We start from the raw sequence: 22,097 nt of genomic DNA, 5'->3' as shown, positions 1-22,097 counted from the left end.
TAGGGCCCACCCTAGCAATGTCATCTTAACTTCATTATATCTGTAAAGACCTTACTTCTCAGTAAGCCACATTATTAAGTATTGAGTTATAGGATAGCAACGTAATTTGGGGGAGGTACACAATTCAATCCATAATACAACTCCTTGCAATTTTAGACTCATTGTCTCAAACCCAGCACTTGGGTACGCTTGCTTGTTATCTGTCTTTCAGCTTTTATCCTCATAAGAATATACTTTATGCAGGTCAGAAAGAATTAGAAGACAGTGATCAGGTACCTGGATCTCTATGTCATAAAATGAGACAACAGAACTGGATCATAAGACAGTGAGTTGTGAGTAAAGTGTGAGTCCAATGATCTACCTCTGGGTAATTCGGGGTAAAGTAGATTTCCAAGATACAGTTCAACTTCATGCAGCACAAATTTCATTCAACACATTCAATTAATCTCATCAACAATGAAACACAAGATAATTTAGTCTGTGTGCTAGAAATGGCTGATGGTAATGCTGCCTGACTTCCTCTCTGGTCTCCTCTTGGACCTGTAGTAGCTCAGCTTGCTCACTTTACAAGCTAGTTTGAATCTTTTCTTGGTGCTTCTAATTGGGTTTGTTTCTAGCTTTCCTTCCATCTGGAAGTCAAAGGGTGGCACCAAGGAAGCAAAACTCAACTATTTCAGTTCCATATAAACAAAGGAATTTTTTTTCAGATTTTTAAATTTGAATTAGAAACAAGATTGTTTTACATGACAATCCCAGTTCCCTTCTCCCTCCCATCCTCCCCTACCACCCCCCAACTAAAACCCTACCTATCACATATTCTTTCTGCTCCCCCTGTATGGTGGGGCCTTCCATAGGGTGTCATCAGAGTCCATCATATCATTTGGGATAGGGCCTAGGCCCACCCCCTTGTGTCTTGGCTAAGGGAGTATTCCTCTATGTGGAATGGGTTGCCAAAGTCTACACTGATGCTAGGGATAAGTACTGAACTACTACAGGAGGAGGTCCTGTGGATTTCCGAAGTTTCCTCAATGAAATCCATGTTCCTGGGGTCTGGATCAGTCTGCTGCTGGTATCGCAGCTATTAGTCTGGGGAGCAAGAGCTCCCCGATGTTCAGGTCAGCTGTTTCTGTGGGTTTCACCAGCCTGGTCTGGACCCCTTTGCTCTTCACTCATCCTTCTCTGCATCTGGATTCCAGTTCAGTTCAGTGATAATTTGTGGGTGTCAGCTTCTACTTCCACCAGTTGCTGGATGAGGACTATCGGGTGGCAGTCATCAATCTCATTATCAGGGGAGGGCATTTAAGGTAGCCTCTCCTCTGTTGCTTAGATTGTTAGCTGGTGTCATCTTTGTAGTGAAAGACCCCCGCCCTTAGCTTTCTCTTTTAAGTTTTCCCGCATGCAGCTGGCGAATACATCCTCCCCTGCACCCCCTGACCCTTGATCCCCACAGCTGCCAGCACTTACCCGCCGCCGCGCAAGGCCGGCCCCGGCCCCCGCCGGACCGCTCCGTCCCAAGGTCTCCGCCCCCAAGGTCAGCCACCTGGGCGCGGAGGGAGGAATCAAGTCTGTTGTACCAGACACCAGACCTTGAGAATATGCTGATCTGGAATGGCTCTGTGCCTCATTTGAACCATCAAATAGAATCCCTGCTCCTAGCTTGCGCCTTTTTCCCTATATAAGGACGCCTTTCCCTTGGCTCGGGGCGCTTAGCCACACAGAAGCTAAGTCGCCCCAGGTACCTGCGTCTCCAATAAAGCCTCTTGTTTTTTTGCATCCAGTTCGTGGCCTCGCTGATTCCTGGGTGTGTGGGTCTCCCTCTACGAAAGTATCCCTTCGGGGTCTTTCATTTGGGGGCTCGTCCGGGATTGAGACCCGCCCAGGGACCACCGACCCACGTCTGGGAGGTAAGTGTTGTGCGGATCCGCTGTTTTGTCTTGTCTGGTCTGAGTCTGTCTTGTGAATTGCGCTTGCGTTTGTAGTATACAGCTGTGTACATTTGTAGGCGGATCCGAGGAGGGACTGACGGGTCCGAACTCCCGACCGCGGCTCCAGGAGACGTCCTGGTAGCGTTTGAAGCCCTCTGTATGAGGAATTTGTATTTTGAACTTGTCTAAGAATGTCTCTAGTACCCTATAAATATATTCAGGTTGGTGATATGTGACCCTGGGCCAAAGTTCTGTCAATATACAAAAGTCAATAGTGGCATTGAGAACGGTAGTAGAGACGCAGGGGGTCAAACCAGTACTGCCTATGCATAGCCCCTTTCCTGAGACCTCAGACAATGTGAGCTTGTGCTGCATGGCAGTTTTACAACTGGTAGGCGCTGAGGTCTGGTGACGCCGGACCCAGACAGTGTCCCCGATCTGGTAGGAATGGGGAATGGTAGGATGGTCCCTCTGGTCTTTATAAGTTTTTTTTTTAAAAAAGATGTGAGCCCATATGGCCTAGGGGTATGCTAGGGGGAGTAGGAGGACCCAGTCTCTAGTGTCCCCATCAGGGAGTGATAGGTACTGGCATCCCCTCGCAAGGAAGTTCCCTTTGACTTAGCATTTCAACCAGGGAGAATGGACGGCGAAATTCTTTTCTAAACTGCTTCCTGCTGACTTTGGGACGAAGTTAAGGACCCCAGAAGGTTGAAATGCTAGTCAAAAACAAAAAGGAATTTAGGCAACGGGGAATCCATCAGGGGCTTCTGGTTAGCAGACACTGTTGCAGAGATAGGGGGTGTCCATATCAGCAGACTAGTTCACATCCATAGCAAGTCTAGGGTTCGCAGTCTACTTAGAACAGTCTGAAGTCAGCAACTGGTACTCAGATGTCTGTCAGAAGCAGAAACCTGTTTAAGACATATTTAAACTAGGAACAGAGGTTAAAACTTATTTATAGAAGCCCACAGTGCAGAAAAAGCAGATATCTGGATATCTGTTCAAACAGCAAGAACACATTTATAACTTTGAGTCCTAGCAAAAACTACAGATTTGGGCTATAAGCATGTACATTTTTCTTCTGTCCAGAGAGCTAGGTATGGATTGGACAGGGGTGCCTTTGGCCTGATGAAAAGCCCTTTAAGTTTGTACTTAGATGACAACCAAAATAAACTTAAAAACCTTGAGCTTGTGCCTGAACAGTAGATAGTCATTATTTTATCAGCTAACATACTGACTAGTCTATAGTGGATCTAACTGTCTGATGCTGTCAAGCTGACAACCAGTAATATTTCAGAGATCTGAGAAGGGTATATTTTATCCGAATCTACTAAAAAGGACAGAAGCCAGTCAGAAGCAAGTCCATATACAGTTAGCCAAACCCAAGTTTCTCCATTACCGTTGGAGGCAGCTGTCTCAAAGAACAACAATCTTCGCCAGGCCTATCTGTGAGAGGTTTTATTTTCTCTCTGTGGAAGAGGGACATGGAAAAGACTGACCTTGTTTTGTCTAGGCAAAGGGGTACAATCAATTTTCCAGCGTCCAGCAGCTTTGTCCACAGTCTCGGCCAGGTTCTGGCAGGCGGCAGGTTTCATATCTGAGCATCTGCTCATTGGTCCAGGTGCAGGAACTGAGGTGCCTGTAATCTTCGGGTCATTGTCAGGATCTGGCAGTCTGTCTGACATTATAAACTTTAAAGATAACAATTTAAATGCCATATTCTGAAGATCTCTGAAGCATTAGAGGTCTGTTTGTCTGTTTTAATTACTTGCCTTAAGCACACATTAAGTATACAGGTGGCTAGGTAAGGTCTTATTTCTGTAAATAATTTTTAGTCTGACTGTAACTGGTTTTAACTTAGTAAGATGTTTGAAACAGCACAGCTGAACTTAAAACTGCATAGAGCTACCTTATATTCCTTAAACAGTAGCTTAACTTCTTTCTTAGGCAGGGTTTTTCTGTGACTTTGGAGCCTGTCCTGGAATTCGATCTGCCGGACCTGGCAGACCTTGAACTCATAAAGATCTATCTGCCTCTTATTCCCGAGTGGTGGGATTAAAGGCGTGTATCCCCAATGTTCTAAACTTAAGGCGTGTGCTACCAACATCCTGAGCTTAAAGGTGTGTGTTATCAACATCCTAAATTTATTTCTAAAATATAAACTGTAATACCTTATAATAGATCAGCATCTTTCATAAAACAAAAACTTTACATTGTCAGGCTTTGCTCAAAAATAATTTTAAATTGAAGCTCTTTAAGTACAAACATTAATAAAAACAAACATAAAAAAAACTGGTTTTAAAAAGAAATTTAAATTCCCTTAAGGTCTTTCTGTAATATATAGAAGCATTAACATTGTAAATCTCAATTGAAAAACTTGTTTCTAAGATGGTACCTCTAATTTCCATGCGGTCATCTTTAGTCAAGATGGCGGTTTAAGTATTCCTTTTTTAATTTTAGCAAAATGGCGACCAGTCAAGTCATATGAACATTTTAAAACAAGTATATATAAAACAGAATTAGCTTAATATGGTTAAAATTTTAGACATGAGAAACCATAGCACAGTTTACATTTTTCTCTGACTTATAATAACCTTTTTTCTGATTTTTAACAACTTTCCTCTGACCTTTTATAACTTGCTTTGACCCTCCATAACTTTCTGTAACAATCTTCTCTGCTATGACTTGCTTTAATTTTCTATAACCTTTTAGTTCATTTCTCTGACTCTCTTAGACATTCTTAGACAAGTTTTCTTTTTTTTTTCTTTCCCTCTTTATTATTTAAGTCTCCTACATTTTTTTTTCTTAGTTAACATCAAAATTTTATCAAAGTCCTTTTTACAGTTCTTAATAACTTTAAGGCCGTTTAGATGTCCGGAACAGGCCAGATAAGTTTATACGCTCGAGCTGAGGAACAAAGAGTAATTCATTTGCGTTTATGCACATCAATTCTCTGGTAGTGTGGGTTGTAGGCTGGTAATCCTTTACTCTATATCTAAAATCCACATATGAGTGAGTACATATCATGCTTGTCTTTTTGTGTTTGAGTTACCTCACTCAGAATGGTTTCTTCTAGTTCCATCCATTTTCCTGCAAATTTCAAGATTCCATTGTTTTTTTCCGCTGAGCAGTACTCCTTTGTGTAAATGTATCACATTTTCTCTATCCATTCTTCGGTGGAGGGGTATCTAGGCTGCTTCCATTTTCTGGCTATTACAAATAGTGCTGCTATGAACACCATTGAAAAGATGTCCTTGTTGTATGAATGTGCTTCTTTTGGGTATATGCCTAAGAGTGGAATTGCTGGATCTTGTGGTAGACTGATTCTCATTTTCTTGAGGAGTCACCATACTGATTTCCAAAATGGCTGTACAAGTTGGCACTCCCACCAGCAGTGGAGAAGTGTTCCCCTTTCTCCACATCCTCTCCAGCATAAACTGTCATTGGTGTTTTTGATTTTGGCCATTCTGACAGGAGTAAGATGGTATCTTAGAGTTGTTTTGATTTGCATTTCCCTGATGGCTAAGAATGTTGAACACTTTCTTATATGTCGTTCAGCCATTTTAGATTTCTCTATTGAGAATTGTCTATTTAGTTTTGTACCCCACATTTTAATTGGATTGTTTGGTGTTTTGGAGACTAGCTTCTTGAATTCTTTGTATATTTTGGAGATCAGCTCTCTGTCAGATGTGGGGTTGGTGAATATCTTTTCCCAGTCTGTGGGCTGCCATTTTTGTCTTGCTGACTGTATCCTTTGTTTTACAGAAGCTTCTCAGTTTCAGGAGGACCCATTTATGAATAGTTGATCTCAGTGTCTGTGCTACTGGTGTAATGTTCAGGAAGAGGTCTCCTGTACCAATTATTTCAATGATATTTCCTAATTTTTCTTCTAATAGGGTTAGTGTGGCTGGGTTTATGTTGAGGTCCTTGATCCATTTTGACTTAAGTTTTGTGCATGGCGATAGGCTTGGGTCTATTTGTAGTCTTCAACATGTCTGCATCTAGTTACGCCAGCACCATTTGTTGAAGATGTTCTCTTTGTTCCATCATATAATTTTGGATTGTTTGTCAAAAATTAGGTGTTTGTAGGTGTGGGGGTTAGTATCAGGGTTTTCAATTCTATTCCACTGGTTTACCTGTCTATTTTTGTGCTAATACTCAGCTGTTTTCAGGACTATAGCTCTGTAATAGAGCTTGAAGTCAGGGATGGTCATGCCTCCAGAAGTTTCTTTATTGTACAGGGTTGTTTGGGCTATCCTTGGTCTTTTGTTTCTCCATATAAAGTTGAGAATTGCTCTTTTAAGGTCTGTAAAGAATTGTCTTGGGATTTTGATGGGGATTGCATTGAATCTGTAGATTGCTTTTGGCAAGATTGCCATTTTTACTATGTTGATCCTACCTATCCAAGAGCATGGGAGATCTTTCCATTTTCTGATATCTTCTTTAATTTCTTTCTTTATAGAGTCAAAATTCTTACTGTACAGGTATTTCACTTTTTTGGTTAGTGTTACTCCAAGGTATTTTATGTTGTTTGTGGCAATTGTGAAGGGTGATGTTTCTCTGATTTCTTTCTCCACCAATGTGTCATCGGTATATAGTAGGGCTACAGATTTTTTTTGAGTTAATCTTGTATCCTACCACTTTGCTGAAGGTGTTTATCAGCTGTGGGAGTTCCCTGGTAGAGTTTTTCGGGTCACTTATGTAGACTATCATATCATCTGCAAATAGTGAGGGTTTGACTTCTTCCTTACTGATTTGTATTCCCTTGATCTCCTTTTGTTGTCTTATTGCTCTAGCTAGAACTTCAAGGACAATATTGAAGTGGTAGGGAGAGAGTGGACACCCTTCTTGTCCCTGATTTTAGAGGAATTGCATTGAGTTTCTCTCCATTTAATTTGATGTTGGCTGTTGGCTTGCTGCATATTGCTTTTATTATGTTGAATTATGTTCCTGTTATCCCTGATTTCTCCAAGACCTTTATCATGAAGGGGTGTTGGATTTTGTTAAAGGCTTTTTGGCATCTAGTGAGATGATCATGTGTCTTTTTTCCCCTCAGTCTGTTTATATGGTGGATTACATTGATGGATTTTCATTTGTTGAACCATCCTTGCATCCCTGGGATGAAGCCTACTTCATCATGGTGGATGATTTCTCTGATGTGTCCTTGGATTCGATTTGCCAGTATTATATTGAGAATTTTTGCATCAATGTTCATGAGGGATATTGGTCTGTAGTTCTCTTTCTTAGTGGTATATTGTTTTGTATTTGGATGGAATGTTCTATAGATATCTGTTAAGTCCAATTGCGCCATAACTTCTATTAGTTCCTTTGTTTCTTTGTTAAGTTTCTGTTTGGTGTTCCTGTTCAGTGGTGAGAGTGGAATGTTGAAGTCTCCCACTATAAGTGTGTGCTGTTTTATGTGTGATTTGCGTTTTAGTAATGTTTTTTTATAAACCTGGATGCCTTTGTATTTGGGGCATAAAAGTTCAGAATTAAGACTTCATTCTGATGGATTTCTCCTGTGATGAGTAGGAAGTGATCTCTTTCATCTCTTTTGATCGATTTTAGTTTAAAAACCAATTTGTTAGATATTGCTACCCCTGCTTGTTTCTTGAGTCCATTTGATTGGAAAATCTTTCCCCAACCTTTAATTCTTAGGCATCGAAGTTGAGGTGTGTTTCTTGTATGCAGCAGAAGGATGGATTCTGTCTTCTTATCCATTCTGCTAATCTGTGTCTTTGTATGGTCAAGTTAAGACCATTAATTTTGATTGATATTAATGACCATTGATTGCTCATTCTTGTTTGTTTTTGATTTGGTGATAGTGGTGAAATTATACATGGGATTCTATCCCTTTTTCCTTTTGGATGTACGTAAAGTGGGATTATCTATTGCCTATATTTTTCTGGTTGTAGTTAACTTCCTTGGATTTCCTTCCAGAACTCTCTATAGGGCTGGACTGGTGGATATGTATTGTTTCAATCTGGTTTTGTCATGGAATATCTTGTTTTCTCCATCTATAATCATTGAAAGCTTTGCTGGGTATAGTAGTCTGGGCTGGCATCCATGGTCTTTTAATGTAGGTAAAATATCTATCCAGTACCTTCTGGCTTTCACAGTTTCCATGGAAAAGTCAGGTGTAATTCTGATAGGTTTGCCTATATAAGTTACTTGACCTTTTTCCTTTGCTGCTCTTAATATTTTCTCTTTATTCTCTATGTTTGGTGTTTTGATTATTATGTGGTGAGGAGACTTTTTTTTTGTTTTAGTCTATTTGGTGTTCTGTAGTCTTCTTGTATTTTCATTGGCATGTCTTTCTTTAGGTTTTGAAATTTTTCTTCCATTATTTTGTTGAATATGTTTTCTGTGCCTTTGAGTTGGATTTCTTCACCTTCTTCTATACCTATTATTGTTAGTTTTGGTCTTTTCACAGTATTCCATATTTCCTGGATATTTGGTGTTAGGAATTTGTTGGACTTAAGATTTTCTTTGGATAATGAGTCTGTTTCTGCTAGTGTGTCTTCAACTCCTGAGATTTTCTCTTCCATCTCTTGTTGTATTCTGTTGGTTATGCTTACATCTGTAGTTCCTGATCATTTACCCAGCTTTTCTATTTCCAGCATTCCCTCAGATTGTGTTTTGTTTATTGTTTCTATACCAGTTTTTAGGTCTTGAACTGTTTTCTTGAGAGATTTGTTGATATCTTGTATTTTTTGGTTTGTTTTTTCTTCCATTTCTTTAAGGGATTTTCTCATGTCCTCTTTGAGATTCCTCTATCATTTTCATGAACATGTTTTTAAGTTCATTCTCTTCTGCTTTATCTGAATTGCGATGTTCAGTTCTTGATGGTGTATGGTTCCTAGTCTCCGGTGGTGTCATAACGGGTTTTCTGTTGTTGAATGTGTTTTTACATTATCCTCTTCTCATCCTTTCTTCTGGTAGGTGTAGCATGAGTCTCTTTCTCTCCTGGTAGTTATGGGACAAGGTTCCCTTCTGGTAGATGCAAACAGATCCAGTACTCTGATGTCTGTCTTCTTTTCGTGGATGGAGGCAGAACTGTTACCGGGGCCTTGGCAGTGTCTGGGTTTGTTGGATCCCATTGCCGAGTTCGTATCCAGTGAGCCAATTCCTGGTGTCAGATGTCTCTCAAACAGAGGAAATTTTAACAAAAGAGAAAGTATACTTTTATTGAACAGGTATTAAGGAAAAGCCACACATTAGACATGCATTTAAAAATGAATCTCAAAACAAGAATAACATATTTGAAAAAACAAAAAAGGAAGAATCATGAAAACACTCATTTAAAAACTCAGAAAAATGGACAAAGCATAAAAAGAAAATGAATACAATACAGGTTTCCCTCCATAATTCCCGACACTAACAATGGACATTTTTATTTTTTTTTACAGCTTTGGTATTCTACTGAATATTGGGGTTTATAACCCATTCTTTATTTAAAGACAGTTATAAATACCTTCTCATCATTAAGGACTTTTCTACAGTATCATTTAATTTCATAGTGGAAATTATGCTTCTTGCTACACTAAGAGAAATTGAATGAATTCCTTCTTAAAAGACACCTTCTTAGGTCTTTTATTTTCAAAGGTTTTGTGTTATAATCAATGGTGCTATGAATAGGGTTTCAGTTAATCTTTGGGCTGGTTCATGCTTGCTTATTTCCCCAGCATAAATCCCCAGCAGTAAATCAGTAAGTTTAATTTATGTACAATTGACAACCTGTTCTCTGGACAGACTGGATCAATACCTACTTCTCAGTAGTGTTTGAGGGCATGTTTGACAACAGAATATAGTAAAGAATCCTTCCCAGATTTAAAATGTGATATCTCTGTGCTTGCCTAATATGCTAAAGTTAATTGGTTCAATTCCTAGAACTACAAAAACAAACAAACAAACAAAAAACAAACAAACCACCCAAACAGGTATTGTTATTTGTATTTGGGTAACCATTGTATTACCTCCAATTGATCAGAGTCATAAATATAAAGCACTATTATGCAGTTTCCAATGAGGAGTAGGTAACTAAAACAATTGCCCATGCATTTGGAAAAAAGAAAAAAAATCTCTTGAAATATTTTCATAAAACTGCTGGCTAGTCATGTTTCTAACTTTGAAATTGCTTCATTATGGTCTTTACCAACTTCATTTTTAAAAAAATTTTTGAGGCAGAGTTTCTCTGTGTAGCTCTATCTGTCCTGGAACTCACTCTGTAGACCTGGCTGACCTCAAACTCAGAGATCCTCCTGCCTCTGCCTCCCAAGTGCTGGGATTAAAGGCCTGCAGTGCGCCACCACCACCTGGCTGCCAACTTCACATTTAATGTGACTCATTTTCTTTATAAAAAAGTATTCCTTTATGTTGCAGGCTTAAATTCGTTACATTTTCTCAAATGATGCTGATATTTTCTCAAAGTTTACATGTGTATCATTTAAACGTATTAATAGATTTTGTTTGTATGTTTGAAAACTAGTCTGTTTTGCCCAGATTGGCCTCCAACTTCTGATGCTTATATGATTCCTCTACTCCCTGACTCTCAAGTAGCTAGGACTTCAGTGGCTTGTGGATTTTTTGTTTTAATGAAGAAAGTTGAAAAATTGTTTTTCCCAGGCTGGAGAAGTGGCTTAGAGGTTAAGAGCATACACTGCTGTTGCAGAGGGCCCAAGTTCAATTCCCAGGGCCATGTCAGGTAGCTAATATCAGGCAACTGTCTATGACAGGTGATCCAATGCCTTTAGCCTCTGTGGAAGCCTGAACTCATGTGCACCCCTCTCACACACATATTAAACAAATCTTAAAAATTAAAATTATGTGTATTTACTTGTGTGTATATGTGCATATGTGTACATGCATCTAAACCATAGCATACATGATAAGGTCATAGGACAATTTGTGAGAGTCAGTTCTCACTTTCATTCCCCTAGGCAGGTCCTGGAGATTTAACTCAGCACATCAAATCTGGGGGCAAGTGCCATCTAACAGGCCCAGATAATTTTTAAAAATGGCTTTTATTTTTATACCCTTGCTCCCATTATTAGGAGTCCCAGGAGAAGACCAAGCTACACAACTCTAACATACATGCGGAGTGCCTATGCCTTTCTAAAAAAAGAAAAAAAAAAGACGTGAGGAATAGAAGCCTTACATTTCCAGAAACTAAGGGATTAAGGGACTATAGAAATCTGGAAGATAGGCTGAGAAAGGGCTCAATGGTTAAGAGCATTTGCTGCTCTTGCAGAGGACCCAAGTTCCTAGTACTCAGACAGCTCACAATTGCTTATGTTATGGCTCCCGGGGATTGGAGGCCTCCATGAGCACACACACACACACACACACACACACACACACACACACACACACACGCACGCACGCACGCGGCGCGCACACACACCACACACACACACACACAGAGAGAGAGAGAAGAGAGAGAGAGAGAGAGAGAGAGAGAGAGAGTCAGGGACAGACAGACAGAGACAGACAGACAGAGACATACACAGAGATAGAGAGAGGGAGCTTTTCTTTTTGGTTTTTGAGATAGGGTTTCTCTATGTAACAGTCCAGGCTGTCCTGGAACTCTCTTTGTATAAAAGGTGTGCACCAAAACTTAAGTCCAAATGGATCAAAGACCTCATCATAAATCCAGCCACACTAAACCTCTTAGAAGAGAAGGTAGGTGGTACCCTCAAACAAATTGTTACAGGAGACCGCTTCCTGAACATAACACCAGTAGCACAGACACTGAAATTGACAATTAATAAATGGGACCTCCTGAGACTGAGAAGCTCTGTAAGGCAAAAGACACAGTCAGCAAGACAAAACGGCATCCCACAGACTGGGAAAAGATATTCACCAACCCCACATCTGACAGAGGGATGATCTCCAAAATATACAAAGAATTCAAGAAGCTAGTCTCCAAAACACCAAACAATCCAATTAAAAAGTGGGGTTCAGAACTAAATAGACAGTTCTCAATAGAGGAATTTAAAATGGCAGAAAGACACATAAGAAAGTGCTCAACATCCTTAGCTATCAGGGAAATGCAAATCAAAACAACTCTAAGATACCATCTTACTCCTGTCAGAATGGCCAAAATCAAAAACACCAATGACAGTTTATGCTGGAGAGGATGTGGAGAAAGGGGAACACTTCTCCACTGCTGGTGGGAGTGCCAACTTGTACAGCCACTTAGGAAACCAGTATGGTGACTCCTCAAGAAAATGGGACTCAGTCTACCACAAGATCCAGCAATTCCACTCTTAGGCATATGCTCAAAAGAAGCACATTCATACAACAAGGACATTTGTTCAACGATGTTCATAGCAGCACTATTTGTAATAGCCAGAAACTGGAAGCAGCCTAGATGCCTCTCCACTGAAGAATGGATAGAGAAAATGTGGTAGTTTTACACAATGGAGTACTACTCAGTGGAAAAAAAATGGAATCTTGAAATTTGCAGGAAAATGAATGGGACTAGAAGAAACCATTCTGAGCGAGGTAACTCAATACAAAAAGACAAACATGATATGTTCTCACTCATTTTTACATAGAGTAAATGATTACCAGCCTACAATCCGCACTGCCAGAGAAGCTAGTAAACAAGGAGGACCCTAAGAGAGACATACATGGTCCCCTGGAAAGGGTCAAGATCCCCTGAGCAAATTGAGAGCAAGGGAAGAGGGGGAAGGGAACTACGAGAATGAGAAGGGAAGAAGAGGATGGATGCAGAGGTCACGAGGGAGCAGAATGTTTGAGTCAGGGGAAGAATAGAAGAAAGGATATGTGATAGGTAGGGTTTTATTTTGGGAGGGTGGTAGCTTCCCCTCTAATGAGATTGATGACTACCTTATATGCCATCCTAGTGCCTTCTTCAGTAGCTGATAGAAGCAGACACAAACACTCACAGCTAAACACTGAGCTGAATTCTAGAATCCAGTTACAGAGAGGAAGGAGTGATGAGAAAAGGGGTCAAGACAAGGCTGAAGAAACCCACAGAAACAGATGACCTGAACAAGGGGGTTGCTCATGAACTCCAGACTGATAGCTGGGAAACCAGCATAGGACTGTTCCAGATGCCCTGAAGGAGGAAGTCTGTTTGGAGATTTGGACAATCTACTGGGCCATTGGTAGTGGATCAGTATTTAGCCCTAGTACACAAATGAACTTTGGGAGCCCTCTCCTTTAGAGGGATACTCTCGAAGCCTAGACACACTGGGGAGGGTCTAGTCCTGCTCCAAATGATATGACAGACTTTTAAGATTCCCCCAAGGAAGGCCTCACCCTCCCTGGGGAGCAGAAAGGGGATGGAATAAGGGGCTGGTGGGGGGCAGGGGAGGAAGTGAGGGAGAGGGAACTGAGATTGACATGTGAAAGAAGCTTGTTTCTAATTTAAATAAAAAAAAAACAGAAAAAAAGGTGTGCACCACTACCACCTGGCTCACCTTTTTTTTTTTTTTTTTTTTAAAGCTGGGAGAGGGCAGGGCAAAGTCAGAAGGATCCAAGCCTGTTAACTGTGTTGACACATGTCTGGAATCCCAGAATTTTAGGAGATGAAGGCAGGAGATTAAGTGTCTCTAGGTCATACATAGGAAGTTCAAAGCTGACCTGGGCTACAAGGCCTTATCTAAGGAAGATTCTTGGGTTGGGGGATGCCTTTAATCTCATTACTTACGAAGCAGAGGCAGGCAGATCTGAGTTCAAGGCTAGCCTGATCTACATAGTGAGTTCTAAGTCAGTCAGAGCTAGCTAGTGAGACCCTGTGCAAAAACAAACAAACAAATGAACAAACAAGACCAAAAGTCTTATAGAAATACAGTGGGGTTGGCTTGAAGATCTTTTCCATTCCAAAATCTCATTGCTAGTCAAATATCAAAAGTTTCTGTAAAGGAGTCAATCCAGGTGTGGTGGTGGTACATGCTTTAAACCTGAGCACTTGAGAGGCAGAGGCAAGTGGTTATTTGAAGACAGCCTGGTCTACATAGTGAGTTCCAGATGAGTTGAAACTACATAGTAAGATCTTATCTCAAAAAAATGATAAAACCCCAAAATAACAACATCAACAAGAGTCTAATAAACCCTGGGATTCTCAGGGCTTCAACTGAATGTTTAACAAACTTCACCCACAACCCCCAACACATCTGGCAAATAGAATTCCTGAATTGCAGATTGCATTGAAAAAGAGTCATCTTGTAGTTTTATAGAGTTGTAAGGCTGAGCAAGCAACAGTCAAAACTTTTTTCTGTTTTATGCCAGATATTGTTGCTAATGACCTTCCAGGAAGCAGTATGCCATCTATTTGTTTAATTTACCAATAGACAGCTATGAGCAAGAGATTCCAAACTGGAAGATGAAAGCCAAACTAAGGATGATCTTGTAAAAGAAAATCTACAGCTGGCATTGGTTAACAGTGCTCACTAGTTCAGCTACTGAGAGAAGATACCCACAGCAATAACCCTTCCAAAGATGTGAATGATAGACACCAGACCTAGGATTCTGCCCCAGGCAGCCACTCCAATGAGCAATAAGCCCACTAGTGTAAGTCTCTCCTTTCCCTGGAAATCCCCAGGAATTCTCACAAACATTATTTAAAAATATATTAGTCAAATTTACCAATCTCTTCCTATGAAACTGTTTTCCAATTACTAGCCATAAACTTTCTTTTATGGTTCTGAAATTATTTATATATGCTTCTAATGTGTTGTGATTTTCTTCATATAGTTCTGTCCTTAAACTATTTGAAAATATTGTTAAAAACACAGAGTCTTAACCTAGTATAGCCAATTGTCCTACTCACTGGTCTACTTTTTTCTCCACTGGAAATTAGATACTAGATACCAGAACTAGAAATTATATACTGAATTTATATCTGTATCTTTTGATTCACTTATTCCTAAGGATCTATTATTTCACTAACACCATACTGTTTTAAATGCTATAACCTTATCACATTGAAAAACACATGTGAGTATCTGGGCATTGGTAGTATACACCTTTAATCCCAGAATTCAGGAGGCAGAGTCAGGGAGAGCTCTGTGAGTTAAAGGCTAGCCTGGTCTACAGAGCTAGTTACAGAACAACCAGGGCTAAATAGAGAAACCCTGTCTTGAAAAACCTACCAACTAAACAACCAAAGAAAAACCTGTGAGTGTAACCTGTGAGTGGAAATGATACATGTCAACTCCATTCATCTTCAAATACCAGGGAAAAAGGAAGAACTTGCCAGTTGTAGTGCCTCACACTTCTCTTATCCCAGCACCTGGAAGGCTGAAGCCATGAGTTTGAGGTCAACTGGGTCTTCCAGGCCAGCTTGAGCTATCTACCAAGATCCTGTCTCAGAAAACTCAAACTCAGCCAGTCAAACAAACAATAACAACAAACCTCCCAAGAATGGTTTGTTCATGTTAGCTTTAAAATTGGTGTTTTGTTAAACAGCCATGCTTGTTTGAAAGTCCCTGCTTCTTCTACACTTAGACATATTGGTCATTACACAACAGGAAGGTTAGATGATAGTAGAAAATACTCTCACTTGGGAAAACATCTAGGTTTGAAACATGACCTTGTCATTTGTTAGCTGTGAGCTGATGGCACGATGATGATGCACCTTTAAGAATCTTAGTTCAGCCACTGGTAAAGATAGAGTGATAATAACATCTTGCCTGTTTCCCGAGTCAGTAAAAAGGATTAGATGGGAAAATATGTTTACTAACATTATCAGAGGCGCTGAAAAAAATCTCAGGTTGCCTTCAGTTCTGGTCTAGGGTCTACTGTGCCATCATTTCCATACACTTCATCCCATTTGACTCATAGAAGTCTTGAGTCACCAGTGATCATATGGTTTCTGTGGTATTGAATTATATGATGATTTAATAAGACATGATGATACAATGGATATTAAATGTGAACTTAAACATTGATTTTTTAAAAAACTAAACACATTATTAAAACTTTTGCAGCATTCTTAAGTATGAAATCATCTTCAATAATGGTTTGGGACAGCAATATTTTTAAACTTCTGAACCTTTAGCCTTTTAGTGCATAGAAATAGGAATATGTGGTACACTATAAATGCCTAGTCTATAAAACAACCCTCCCTGCAGTATGCAATATATTTGTATTCTAACTTAGTTTCAACTGAGTTAACAGAATTTGATTTCTATTACATTAATATATGACTTTAATTAGAAAATTAATAAGAAGTTGTTTTTTTTTTCAGTCAAGTCACAGACTAAAGCAGACCTTAAGCTAGTAGTTTGTATTTATAATAACTTTAGAGAAAATAAATATGTAAGCCAGTATAATTTACCATTAACAGTAAAACTCTTTGAAGTCTTGAATTTGAAGCTGGGGAAGTTCCCTAGTCTCTTTCAGTCCCAGCCTCTCATGTGTAAAACAGAAGTAGCGCTGGTGTCCACAAAGAAAACTATTATGAGGGTAAATAATATTATCCAAGCATTTAGCATGTCAAGTATTCACTAAATTATTGTTGTTACTAATGGGGAGTGGCAACATCAGAGAACCACTTTGGAAGGAAGAATTTAAAACAATTTAAAGAAACAATAAAGCATCAAAGAATAAACTCATGACAAATGTAGTTTTAGTCTAAGCAGACAGGTGATAATTTTGCTTGTTTGTTTTAATGCAAATATATGTCTGGGTAGAAAGAGAATATTATTTGAAAAGTATTTGCTTGGTTTGGGGATGTAGATCAGTGCTAGAGCATTTGCATAGCACACCATTTAAAAACAAAATCCCTCCCCCGATTTTTATTTGAATTAGAAACAAGATTGTTTTACATGTCAATCCCAGTTCCCTCTCTCTCCCTTCCTCCCCTACCACCCCTCCCCAACTAAAACCCTACCTATCACATATTCTTTCTGCTCTCCAGGGAGGGTGAGGCCTTCCAAAGGGGGTCATCGAGTCTATCATATCTTTTGGCATAGGGCCTAGGCCCACCCCCATGTGTCTTGGCTCAGGGAGTATCCCTCTATGTGGAATGGTCTCCCAAAGTCCACACCTATGCTAGGGATAAGTACTGAACTACTACAGGAGGTCCTGTAGATTTCCGAGGTCTTCTCACTGAAACCCACGTTCATGGGTGTCTGAATCAGTCCCATGCTTGTATCCCAGCTGTCAGTCTGGGGATCAAGAGCTCCCTGTTGTTCAGGTCAGCTGTTTCTGTGGGTAAAAACAAAATCTTATTACAAATATTCACATATTCATTGACAGATAAGACTGAATCAGAACTTATAGAGTAGAGGTTTGGGATGTTAAAAAGCCACAGGGCAAGAGCCTTTTTGGATTTACATACAAAGACTTTGTACATAGATCCCTCTTTCAATGTTTTCAGAAGTTGTCAGCTGAACTACTTAGAATATTGAGTTTCCTGGATATTCTTCAAGCTTTTACTCCTATACATAAGCCTTACGTGAGAAGAGGAGGTAGCTGAAGTTAAAACTTTCTTCTTGATTTTAAAAATCTCTGGAGAATTTGGCAGGAGCCACACAGTGAAGCCTGGGTTGTAGTTTTTGGTGGCCAGTAGATTCATGTTCAGCTTAACTTGGCCTCAGAAGAGAGGGTACATGGATCTATTGAAACGATCTAACTCCACAACACAAAGCATACTTGCTGTTTTTTGTTTCCTATGTAATCTGCTTTGTGTCTCAAAAAATCAGCAAATTTCTTAGCCATGTGAATGTACAATTCTTTTCTTGGATTAGAGAGAAATACTTTGCTTGTGTGATTTGGAAAGGCTTCCTTTTCTGGTTGTTTTCAGAGTGGGAGGCACTGCATTCTGAAGGTCAGAGAAGTCGTGACACATGGGTATGCTCATCTCTCCTTACTTCACAGTGAATTCAGAGAAGAATGATGCAGGCAGCAAAGGAAGCCGTGGTCATGATGTTCTGTGGCAGAACATTTGGGTTTCCCCACAGGTGGAATCAGTATGAAGTGAGTCATTAGTCATCACATTTTCTGGAAGAGTCAGAAGAGAAAGGTTTAGAGTGAAATTGAATACAGACTTATAATTCACTTCTGTCATTCACAAGGGAGGATGATGCTCTGCGTTAAACTTGTTCACCAGAAAGGCTCACAATAGCCTGGTTCTTATGCTAAGTGCCAGCTAGAAAAGAATAGGAAGAGAACACATGGCTTTTGAAATCTTTATTGTATATTATGATAGGAATATGTAAAGATGCTTTGTGAAAACATGTCCTTTTTACATGATTAAAAAACTCTGGTGGAGAAGGGCATAGACAGTAATGGTAATATGCAATGTGGAGAGCTAAGTAGTTAAAAAAGGGGAGGGGACACAGGGAAATTATGAGTGCTGTGAATGACTGGGTCAGGAGGAAATGAGTAGATAGCTTCTTACCTGGGAAACTGAGTCCCACTTAACTGGTCGGCATAAAGGCAAAAGATAAATTAAGGATAATGTAACTCACCATGGATTTGATGGATGAAGATTCCCATTTAACAGATTCTCCAGGTAGAGATGGTTCAAAGAACAGGAATCTGGCTGACAGACAAGACCCTGCCAATGCTATTGTGCTTGCTAATGGGAAATTACCTGTAAATTAAAACTCTCAACAGTGGTCATGTTTCAAAAGATCAAAACTGTTTCAATACAAAAATGTACTTCTTTGAAGGCTAAAAAGTTCTTTTAATTGAGTGTTGACTCAATGTTCAAGGCTCCCACACCAGAAATGCAGATGTGTCAGGAGAAATAATCCAGGGATTTGTTAATTTGGTTTTTAGCTTGTTCCTTGTTTTGGATCAAAACTTGTTTTCACATCTGAAGGACTACCAGGGCAAACAGGAGGTAACATATAAGGAATTTGAAATGTGTGTGTGGCGGGGGTGGGGGGGTAGGGGCTTAGACTTAGGTACCTTCAGTCACTGCCTGTTGGAGGACAATGGTGAGAGCTTGCATTCCAAGATTTCCTGGCTCTTCTATCTTTTCTATGGTAATATGATTCAAGCTAATGTAACATTTCTGGATTTCATAGTCTGGAGAGAAACTGCTAGCCAGGGAAGTCTACCAAACTGTGAGGATGAAGAGGAAGCAATATGGGTGTTGGAGAGAAGGCTTTCCATTCCTTTGTGCTATCTAGCTAGAAGGTTTGGCCCTCCTCCCCTATTTGCAATTATATGTATATAGGATTTCTGGTAATTTCTCATGTTATTTTAAGAATCACTGGTAGGAGGTTATAAAAATCCATTTGGTATAGAAATTGGGTTAAAAAACAAAAACAAAATAGAATCAGAAGGTCCCCTCATCATATTCCCCTGTCCTTTCCTACTCCCTATTCTTCCCAGAAACAGCTGTTTAGTTGAAGCTCCCTTAGATCTGTGCTTAAGTTCCATACTGTGTCTTAGCCCAAGTAGCCAGGTGCATGCCTAATTAGCAAAGCCTACATGGTTGGCTTTGATCTCTTACTCAGTCTTTTCTGGTATACCACTAAGTGTGGACAGTGTTGGGTGGGAAACTTTCTTTACTGTTTCTTGGTTGATAGTTTCTTACTGCATGTAGATTTAGAATTCCAAACTCAAGAGCCTCCTAGACACAGCAGTTTAAGGCTGCACTGGAGCATCCCTGAGTTTAGCAGCTACTCTTGTGAGTAGTAGTTAAAGAGCTGCCCTGGTCTTTGAGACATCATCCTCCATTCAAAGCTAAAAGGGCTCCAGTGGATTGATTTGACCAAGTGAGATTCAGTCCCAAAGTCACATAGCTCTCAGAACCTTATCCCTCAACTTCTCATTTTCTCTCTCACAGCCCTTCCTCATTTCTCATCAACCAAGGGTTCAGCCTTCTCCCTTTTCCCCAATATTTCTGACCAAGGGCTCAGGCCAGAACTCTCAATAGGCCATATCAGGAACTCCCTGATCTCCAGAGGCCAAATTCTCCTAATTAAAGATGGCCATTGGCCAGGAAAATATCTGTGAGAACGAGCCTGTTCCAGTTTTATCTCTCAGGCCACTGCAGGGCAGGGCGGGGTGGGCTTTAGATGGCACCCAGAAAGACAAGGTCACTAAAGTTCATCCACTAAGAATCTCAAATTCGCTGCTGTGTTTTTCACTCTAGTGAGTGGAATAGGCCTCAACTCATGTGATTTTGGGGTGTTGGACCCTGAGTAACCTCTGAGGGCACCTAGGTCCAGTGAGCAAGATTGGCATAACTCCAGTGAGCTGGAAGCAAGCTGGCACTCTTGAAGGCTTGCTTATTTTTTCCTGTTTGTGGTTTCCTCCCTTAACAGATCATGAAATCAACAAAATTCCCCACACGGTGGCTCTCTTGGCTAAAGTTGGGCATTGAGTGGTGAATTTTAAACAAATAGTCTTGGAGATTTTAAAATATTTTTTCCAGATTGAACTCATTTCAGAATTCAAGTGGGAGGCAAAAGTGAGGCTTTTAATAGGGTTCACCTTTTACTTTCAGAAAGAAGGAAGTCAGGAAAGCCACTGTAGGCAATAGCTTTGGGCAAGTTTGTTAAGAAAGGCAACTCTGCTGGATTATCCTTCTTATTCACTGCAGGCTCTTTGTGTGAGGGCTGGGGAAAGTAGCCACTAAGCACATAATACAGGCACGTAGACACTCCAGCAGACAGATATAATACACAGAGAAACATCAAGAAAGAAATGTCCCCCATGTAGAAGTAGTTTGTTGAAAGTAGTCATTCTAAAGCTAGAAGGAAACTAAGAGGAAACAGACAGCTTTGGATCATTCATAGCAAGGAAATAAGGAAAGGTTTGATTCTTGGAGGAAGAATTAAATCTCAGAAAGTGGGAATAGCATTAAAACACTATGCTTCTGAAAAAGTATGCAGAACTAACAGCTTATTTAAGCACTAGCCCCAAATAACAGTAACAGGAAGCACTCCCACTTAATTGTAATTTCCTCTATTTTTGTGTGTGTATAGATCCAAATAGTTAAAATATACACTAATTGTTACTGATGCTTCTATTTCCTTTTAAAAAGAAAGACACTCAAGGTCTCTTAGTGGACCAGAAATTTATGAATCTTATGCAGGGGCTCAGAAGTTTCCCGGTGGATGTGGTTTTTCCTTATTGCATTCTTCTCATTTTAGTTTTAGTTAAAAATATTAACTATTCCCAGGGAACAGTTCCTGGTAGTAACCTTCACCAGGATAACCTGTGCTAGGAATCCTCCTGCATTCCCAGCCTGTATTTCCATAAACAGAATTCAACTTGTAAGAGAAGTGTAAGACACATTTCTCACTCTCACATTCTTAAATTTCAATTATTGCAGAAAACACGATGCCATGGCTTCAATTTTTAAAATCAGTAAGAGCCACAAAGACTGTCAAAGAGTGCAAACAAGGAAGGTAGATATTCAACTACCAGGACTAAGAAGAAAAAGCTCTGCGTTGAAATCTAAGGCAAGGATTAAGAAGGTTCTGAACACTGGGGCATTTGTGGACACAGGATGCAAGGGGAGATGGATCTGAACAGCGGGGTGATTTCGACAATGAATTGCCACAGTAAGAGCACCACTGCCAAACCTTCAGATTTAGAGGCTGTGGTGAAAATTAAGCCAGTGGCAATTTTTAACGTTTGTAGCATCTGCGCCCAACAGTTCAGCACTCAGAGCCTGGACAGCGCCACAGGCTCTGCTCTCAAGGCAGCCTTGTCTGTCTGGTCAATCCACTCAGAGACAGACAGTCAACACATCCAGACTCATTAGATATTTACTGAAAAATCCTTCAAGACTTCCCTTTAAAACACAAAACGACTTCCACATTTAATTGCCTAGCTGTAGTAGCATAAGCAAGAAATTAAGAGATCTAAATTAAATTTATTAATGAGAGAGTTTATTAAAGATCAGTGTTGTCCTCGAAGGGGCTTGAGTAAAAAGTAAAAAGAAGAGGCACAATAAAAACAGGACTTCACTATCCCCTACATTCCACGAATTCTTTACTTGACTTTGAGAAATGGGTGAAATAGAAAACCATCAAGATAATTGGACTTCTTAAAAATTGGATTGTGTGAGTGAAAGGTGTTTATGAGAAGCTGATGACTCCGGATCTTATCATCCTGGAGGACAGCACAGAATAGTTAATATGTTCCTTGAGGGACTAGGATGCTGACGTCTTTTACTGATACCGGATCATTACGTGACTGAAAAAAAAAAAAAAAAGGAAGTCATAT

The sequence above is a fragment of the Cricetulus griseus genome, chromosome 2, assembly GCF_003668045.3.
Source record: "Cricetulus griseus strain 17A/GY chromosome 2, alternate assembly CriGri-PICRH-1.0, whole genome shotgun sequence".
Taxonomy (NCBI): domain Eukaryota; kingdom Metazoa; phylum Chordata; class Mammalia; order Rodentia; family Cricetidae; genus Cricetulus; species Cricetulus griseus.
The sequence above is the reverse complement of the archived record's forward strand: the minus strand, read 5'-3'. Positions refer to the sequence as shown.